The following is an 8,128-nucleotide window of genomic DNA, read 5'->3' on the forward strand; positions in this document are numbered from 1 at the left end:
ATACACACACATACACACACACACACACACACACACACACACACACACACATCTTGTTGGTCCCTTCAAAGCATGAGACCAGTCTTTCTTTTTTTTAACACAAATCAAGACTTGTGTTCAGGCTCTTATTTCTTTCTTTTTTTTTTTTTTTCCTCACTAGATCCTGAAAAAGCCTTTTTTTTTTCTTTTTTCTTTCTATTAGCTATTTTATTCATCTACATTCCAAATGTTATCCCCTTTCCTGGTTTCCCCTCCAAAAACCCCTTATCCCACCCCAACCCCTGCTCACCAACCCACCCACGCCTGCCTCCCTGTCCTGGCATTCCCCTTAACTAGGGCACTGCAGGCTTTTATTTCTAACCTGGCCTCGAAGGTCTCATGCAGAAAAGGCTTTCAGCAGCTGGCACTGTCAGTAACCGTACTAAATTAGCAACACAGTTGTGTTTATTTATTTATCTTTTGTCTATGCCGTCTAATCCAGGCATTTGGAAACCAGCCATAACAACAAGTGTCTGCAGACATTCACTAATTCATTTGCTATGCTTGCCCTTTCAGGACGCTCACATGTAATAGATACTGCCAGGATCCTTCCTTCTAAAGGATAGGAATTGCAGGAACTTCTTTGGACACTAGAAGTGCTGTGCCTTGATAACTTATTGAAACCACCTGACTTCAAACACCCTACTCTGGGCAATCTTTATCATCCTGAGATTTTTTTTTTCAAACCTACAGAAAAATTGAAAATGTATGAAGGTTACCCACACAGCTTTCTTCTTTTCCCTGATTTTAAACATTTCTATCTCGTTAGCTTTATCTTTCTCTTGCTATGTGTGTGATCACGTAAGAATAAATTATAGTAATAGTGAGACGTTAGCCCTCCACATTTGAGCACTCATTTCTAAATAACATGAGCATCCCCACAGAAGCCCATCACCATTATTAAACTCCAAAACTTTCATGGTTTTGCAATCTGCAGCCCACACTCAGACTTGCTTGGTTGACCCAAAGAAGTTCTTAAGGCCATTTTCACTTTTACATCCAGGATCTACTAGAGGAAAACATGGTGCATCTATTGCCACATCACCATAATTTTATTCTAAATCATTCTCCTGTGAGCCGCCTTCCTCTGCTCCCTTGCTTGCTCTTTAATCAGGAGGGCCTTTGCAAAGAGTCTCCCATCTGAAAAGTTTCAGTTCATGGATTGTCCCGATCATCTCCCTGGACTTTGGTTTGGGTTGAGTGTTTTGGAAAGATTTGGATGACACCAGCTAAGTGATGTTTTATTCTCTTTACAGTTCGCTATGGAGCATATGTGTCATTTTTAATGATACTAACTTTGTTCACTTAAGTAAGAAGAAATGTAGCAAATATTTTCATTGGAAAGGTACGTTTTCCTCTTGTAATTTACAAAATAATAGGTGATACTATTGAAATGATATGAATATTCTTTCACCCATTGACTGATGGTCATTAAATCATATTTGCCTATATTGTCCATTACATTGTTGGTGGCAAAATAAAAATTTTTGAGTGTTTTCTATGTATTCCTTGTAGTTCTTTGGAAAAGAGAATGTTTCCCTTCATTCCAACCAATACCACCTCGAAAAGCAAATCATTATAAACTTCTGATTCTTTTAAAATTCACTCTCTTCTAATCTATGGTTCTTATCATTTGACATGATTTTTAAAACGTGATCAAAGGGGACCAGTTTAAATCACAGTAAAGCTTGTGATTTCACTACAGTATTAAATATTATAATCACAAGAAAGAAGTTATGATGTATAAAAATAATAGGTTTTAACAACCAGCCTTTATTGAAGAATTAATAATACAGCCCAAATGCCACTGTGGGCTCCTCATTATTCAAGCAAAATTTATTCCAATAAATTATAGAAAACCCACCTGCATATTTGATATTTTCAAGGATTTGAGGCTGTGAGAAAATAACTGTTTCTTCTGATTATCTACCTCCTTTCAGGAACAACTCAAATCCCCATCATTTTAGGTCAATCCTGGGATGAAGCCAGCTCACTGTGGGTATTTAAAGGAAAGGAGCTGTGGAGAAAACTGTGGGCTATTCATATATATTATGATGAATGCAAGCTCTAGGGTTAAAAGGAAGATTATGGGGATAAGAAGCCCAGAACCCTGTTGGAGTTAAACTTGTAAGTAGATATGAGATAGCCAAGCTGGCCTGTTTAAGAGGCAAACACGGGCCCAAAAAGACAAAGCCAGCGTCAGCAGGCCTGCTGGATGGCTCCCCTGAGAACACCCCTGGGGAACACAGGAAGGCATTACTGTCTATTCGTGTATTCTTCCTTCTAATACACCTAATTGTAATGGACTGAGTTCTAAGACAGCTTCTCAAAAGCCCCACCTGCTTCAAGAGAGAGACCCCCAAGACTGCCCTTTGAGGAAGGAAGTAAATACAAGATAACCAAGTACAACTGCATCTATATCTTGGACAGATATTAACTTCAGGCTAAAGCTCTGAGCAGGACACATAAGCATGAGAACAAAGCAAGCCCAGTATAGGAAACATCTGCCAAAACACTGGTGAGGTCAAGAACTTGGGGGGTGGAAGGGAAGGGTGGGGAGGGCAGTAAGTAAGCTGAGGTAAAGAGCGAAGCAAGCCAAAGACACGAGCAGGCTTCCAAGCATGACCACTCCCCTAATCGTGTAGGCAACTCGTGAACTGTGTGTGACCTTCTCCCTGGAAGGGCCAGAAGACTATGCGCTGAGCGTGGGGCCCTCAAATTGGTCAACAAATTAAATTACATCTTTCCCTAATTTCTGCTATAAGTCCCATAAAAGTCCCTAGATAAGGAAACTCAGTGGCTTGTGTCTCCTGGGAACACCTCCTGCTTTCTCACTTTTCCTTAATTTCTAAAGAAGTGTGTCCCACTTTGCTATCCCCATGCACTCTTCACTTGTTTTGCCATCTCTTGCATGCATGGAGTTGGTTGGTGCCTCCTTTAGTTCTCAAGCTTCCACTACATCTGACCCTTTGGCTTCATAGAGAGAGCATTCACTCTCCCACTTGGTCTAACAGGGCGATCCAGACCTCTGAGACAGGCACGAGGCACCACACAAGTGGTGACCCTGACAACTATTCATGCACAGATAAACCTAAAATCACCCAGTGATCAGGTCAACAGCATTCTCTACCTTGCCTTGACCACTCCCCCGGTGTATGTCGTTTCGGCCATCTTCCTGTCTCTTCAGTAGTGGCCCTTCTGTCCCTGCTAGCTAACCCAGGTGGCCCGTCCCTCTTGGCTTACCATAACCTCGGGATAAACATTAGTAGCTCCTCCTCTTTGGCCTTTTGCTCCTTAAGGCCACTTCCTGGGAGCTTTCTATAGAAAAGCTATTAATCTGCTGTATTGCTCCACTGCTAACCTCACTGCTAGAACTTTCTCCTGTGACGACTTGAATCATCCGACCCTTTAGGATAGGAAAATCTGTGGAGTCAGAACTGCACATGAGAGGCAGAACATTCTGACTCCCAGAGCAAGAAGATGAGAAATACTAACCTTCCTGAAAAGGAAATGTAATGAATACACAGGGTCAATCCTTACCTTATAGATCCATCTGCCTCTGTCTCACCCAAAGAGACTCTTGTCTTATTAACTGAGGAGAAGGAAATGGTTATATGAAGTTACACAACTTAAAAGTGGCTTAAAGAACTTATTTGGTTGAGGAGATATCTCAAGTAGAAGCTGCTTGCCACATGAGCACAAAGACTTGGGTTCAATCCCCAGAATTTGCCTTTGAAAAGATGGATATGGCTTATCAGGTAAAGGTGATTGCTGTCAAGCCTGAGGGTGGCCTGTGCTCACTCACCAGAAGCTACATGATAAAAGGAGAGAACTAATTCCCATGAGTCCTCTGATCCCACATGTGTACCATGATAAGCACATGTCCACATATGATAAATAAAGTTTGTAAGCCAGCCATGGTGCTGCATATTTGTAATTGAAGAAGGGGAGATAAGCAAATCTCTGGGTCTCTCTGGCCAACCAGCCTAGCCTACTTGGCAAGCTTCAAAAGAAATTTTGTCCCCTCCCCAGCGAATAATAAAGGAGTGGCATATAAGGAGCTACACCCAAGGTTGACCTCTGGTCTCCATATGTACATATACACATATACCCAAGTGGACATATGCAAATGTTCATACATGCACACACAAAAAGTATAGAGTTTATTAATTCAAGTTATAAAAAATCTAGAGGCAAAGAAATCTGAGAGCATGTGGCACACACTATCAAGGTCTCGGCATTTTTTATCTTACTGACCTATCAGCTATGGTAAGTTGATGTTAGCTGTCAAGTTGGCCCTCTTGGATCAAGGAGACTACAATATCTCAGTTGCATCAAAAGGCAAAGAAAAAAGAAAAACCATTTGGGGGCTTTTTTGGTGTTGTTGTTCTTGCCCATCTCTTTTTAGAAGGAAGAAAATCTTTCCCAGAACTCCTTCCCCGGAAAAATTCCCAGCAATTCCCCTCAGGGACCACTGACAGAGTTCACATCGTCAACTCCAACTATGGAGAAACGAGAAAAATGCACAATGAAATTGTCTAAGCTGAGAAGCTGACATCTCTAGCAAAGGCTTAGGTCTGGTTCTAGGATGACAGAATAAGGGGCAAGGTGTGAAGTATCCCTCACCCAAAGCCAGGAGATGAAGATGGACCCTCTAAAGAGGGGCATGTATCTGGGCTGAAGCTGCTCTGGATTAGAGTTTGGAGTCAAAATATGGCACATTCGCTTTAGACCTGAGGTAGCTCCAGTTTGTCTCCTTCATCCCTCTTCCTGGTTGCTCCTAAATGTTAAAAGCTTTCTTGTGGTTTGTTTTGCTTTGGATTTAGGTGCCTCGTTTTGCTTTGCATGGATGGTTATCATGAAATAGCCCTAGCTGACGTAGATCTCACGAACCAGCTGGCCACACACCGAAGTAATGAGTCTGTGTCTGCTGAGTTCTGCACTTACAAACATGTGCTGTGATGCCCTGCCTTCTTTCTTTTTGAGGCAATGGAAATTCACTACAGAAAACACTACTAAGTCAATCATAGAAAGTAGAAAGTAGAGGCTGGGGAGATGGTTTGGTGGGGAAAATGCCTGGACAGCCAACTTGAAGATCTCCATCTGAATCCCTAGCACCCATGGGGAAAAGCCAGGCATGACCGCACTAGCCTGCAACCCCAGCAGCAGGTGGCAAAAAGAGGCAGATCCCAAGAGCTCGATGGCCAGCCAGGCCAAGCCAAAATGCTGAGCTTCCAGTTCAGGGAGAAACTCTGCCTGTAATAAGGCAGAGATCGATAGAAGACACCAAACTCTGCTGTGGCCTCTACATGAAAGTACCATACACATGTACCACACACACAGGCACACACAAAGGAAACAGAACTCTACCATCCAGGTACTACTACTGTTCACAGCTAGCTGCATACTTCCTTAGATACTGCTGTGTTCATGTACATACATACATTTTATAATATAAAGTCTCTTTCTTCTAGGGCTTACTGCTATTACAGCATGCGTGAGAATGCAAGACAAATATATGGACCTCACTTTAAAAGATGAACAGTTTTGGAAAACAGACTGAACTATTTAGAGAGTAGCCAGCACCACCACCACCACCAGAAGTGTGGGGAAACAGACATCGGTGTAAAGGAGTTTGGAATGCAGTCAACTGGACGTTAGCTCATCAAGTTTATGTATCTGAAAATGGGAGGTTGTGAAGCCCTTGGCTGAAGCAGAATCTTGGGTGAAATTGATTTCTAGACTAGCATTTGAAGCAGGAGTGCCATAGCATGCAGAGGCAGGCTCGTGGGTCCAGGCATAAACCGCTCCTTCCACACTCTGTTCTGAACAGCATGGTGGCCTTAGAAGGATTCAGAGCATTAAATGTTTGTTCAAGTTTGCAAAGCACTCACATATGCAGCTACTTCATCTCTCAGAGAATTCCTTGAGATTTCTTGTGATGTTATCAAGATCTTTCTAAAAAGGGTATTTTCTTAGTAGAAAAATGCACTTGATTTAAATTTACCACTATCTTGTGAATGTTAGCCATGCACCTGTGGACACTGATGTCCTCATGTAGCATGGCTGCCTGTGGAGTGATCTGGGCCAACCTCCTTGACCTCAACCCTTTGATGCAGCTGCTTTGCCATCAGGATATTTTTGATATGGTTCAGATTCCTCTCTATTGTTTACTAGGTCCTTCCTAGTGACATGCAGGTTAACAGTTATTAAAGACTCCATTTTCTCACCTTGGAGAGTGGTAATAATAATTCGCACCTCAGGTATTTGTGATAAGGATTAAATAAAATATTATTTCAACTTTTCTTGCAATGTCTATGACATTTCAGTTGTACAGTAAATCATAGTAATGGCAGTGGTGATATTCATGATGAGGACAATGGAGGAAAATACACCAAAGGTCTGTACAAAGTGGGCTGAACACATGCTGCCCATTCCTGAGGCTCTGACACAGTGATTCCTACATGCAAGCATGTTCAATGAACTTAGTCGCAGATGTCCAGGACTGGGAAATCTAAAATTGCATGAGTCGTAGCATCCAAAGACTTTAGAGGCAGGTAAGCACCCTATTGCTCACAGCTAACTCCTTCTGCGTATTGACTTGATCAGTTTTTGATGCGTTGATAGCTCACGCCTTTGCTGAGTATTTTCTAGGTACTTCTAATTTTATTCCAGTATATCAAAAAGGTCTAGTTGCTACCAACACTGAATTGAAGAATGCCCAGGTATTAACATTGGTGGCATGGGATAGGCAAGCGGAAAGGACGTGCTAACAGCGGACACGTATCTGTGGCTTAGAAAATACTACAAATGGATGGAAAGCAGAACACAAACTCAGAGAAAGTTGGGAGACATGAGAAAGGGAGAGGAGCCCCTTGCCCAGGAGTCTGCTTAAACACCCTCGCTAGCAGGTAGGCAGGAATTTCAGCACAATAGTCCCTTGTTTGATATTTGTGTTAGGGCATTGATCATAAGTGAGGGGACAGAGACAACTCGATGTTGTCACAACAGAAGTTACCCACAAGCAGCATGTCAAGAACACACAGCACCTTCAAAGCAGGTAGCAGCTACTAGCTGCCACCGTGATGTGTTCTCAGGTAGCATCAGCCAGTGTGGAGTGAACTGGAGACTTTGGATGTTGCTTCTCTTGTCTCTCCCAACCCCATTCATTGCTGTCATCACTGAAAAGAACAGAGAGGAAAAGCAGTCACACTGTTCTATGAATTAGACACCAAGAAAAGTCAGGTGCCATCTGTGCCGACAGAGTAAGGGATGATAGCTCTTAAGAACGACTTCGTGGTCTCTTGCTGCAGCGACACGAGTGGGAGCACCTGGAGCGCGAGCTCGGAACGAGAATCCACGAGTTGTAAGAAAATGGCAGACAAGCCGGACATGGGGGAAATCGCCAGCTTCGATAAGGCCAAGCTGAAGAAAACCGAGACGCAGGAGAAGAACACCCTGCCGACCAAAGAGACCACTGAACAGGAAAAGAGGAGTGAAATCTCCTAAAAGCCTAGGAAGATTTCCCCACCCCACCTTACCCCACCCCGTCATCTCCAAGACCCCCTTGTGATGTGGAGGAAGAGCCACCTGCAAGATGGACGCGAGCCACAAGCTGCACTGTGAACCCGGGCACTCCGAGCCGATGCCACCGGCCTGCGGGTCTCTGAAGGGGACCCCTCCACTAATCGGACTGCCAAATTTCACCGGTTTGCCCTGGGATATTATAGAAAATTATTTGTATGATTGATGAAAATAAAACACACGTCGTGGCAAAAAAAAAAAGAACGACTTCGTTTGTCTCAAATGTAATTGTGTGGTTTAATGGAAGAGTTCTCCAGTCCATGAAAAGGAAGGAGGAAGCAGATGGTAACTCCAAACTACTGATTGAATTTTAAGTTATTTTGGTACAGGATGCCCTCTCTAAGAAATGCCCAGAGATCATCTGCCGTGAGGTTTACTTTGAGTATGAGACCTACCGAGTTCAACAGTCACATGCACAAACACACACACACACAGAAACACATACACACACAAACACAAAAACCCCACCACCATCACCACTCTCCAATGTGTATGTATGAGAGAG

The 8,128-nt window shown here is 43.1% G+C and overlaps 2 pseudogenes across 1 annotated transcript; one reads left to right on the plus strand and one right to left on the minus strand.

The window, feature by feature from the left end:
• The window catches only part of LOC116104587, a 7,282-nt pseudogene extending 4,072 nt beyond the window's left edge, over positions 1-3,210 (minus strand).
• A 4,104-nt stretch (positions 3,211-7,314) lies between these two features.
• Positions 7,315-7,805, plus strand: LOC116070654 (annotated as a pseudogene). The gene has a single exon (XR_004110495.1). The product of XR_004110495.1 is annotated as a thymosin beta-10 pseudogene (transcript).
• The last annotated feature ends 323 nt before the right edge of the window (positions 7,806-8,128 follow it).

Source organism: Mastomys coucha, unplaced genomic scaffold, assembly GCF_008632895.1.
Source record: "Mastomys coucha isolate ucsf_1 unplaced genomic scaffold, UCSF_Mcou_1 pScaffold22, whole genome shotgun sequence".
In the NCBI taxonomy this organism is placed as follows: Eukaryota; Metazoa; Chordata; class Mammalia; order Rodentia; family Muridae; genus Mastomys; species Mastomys coucha.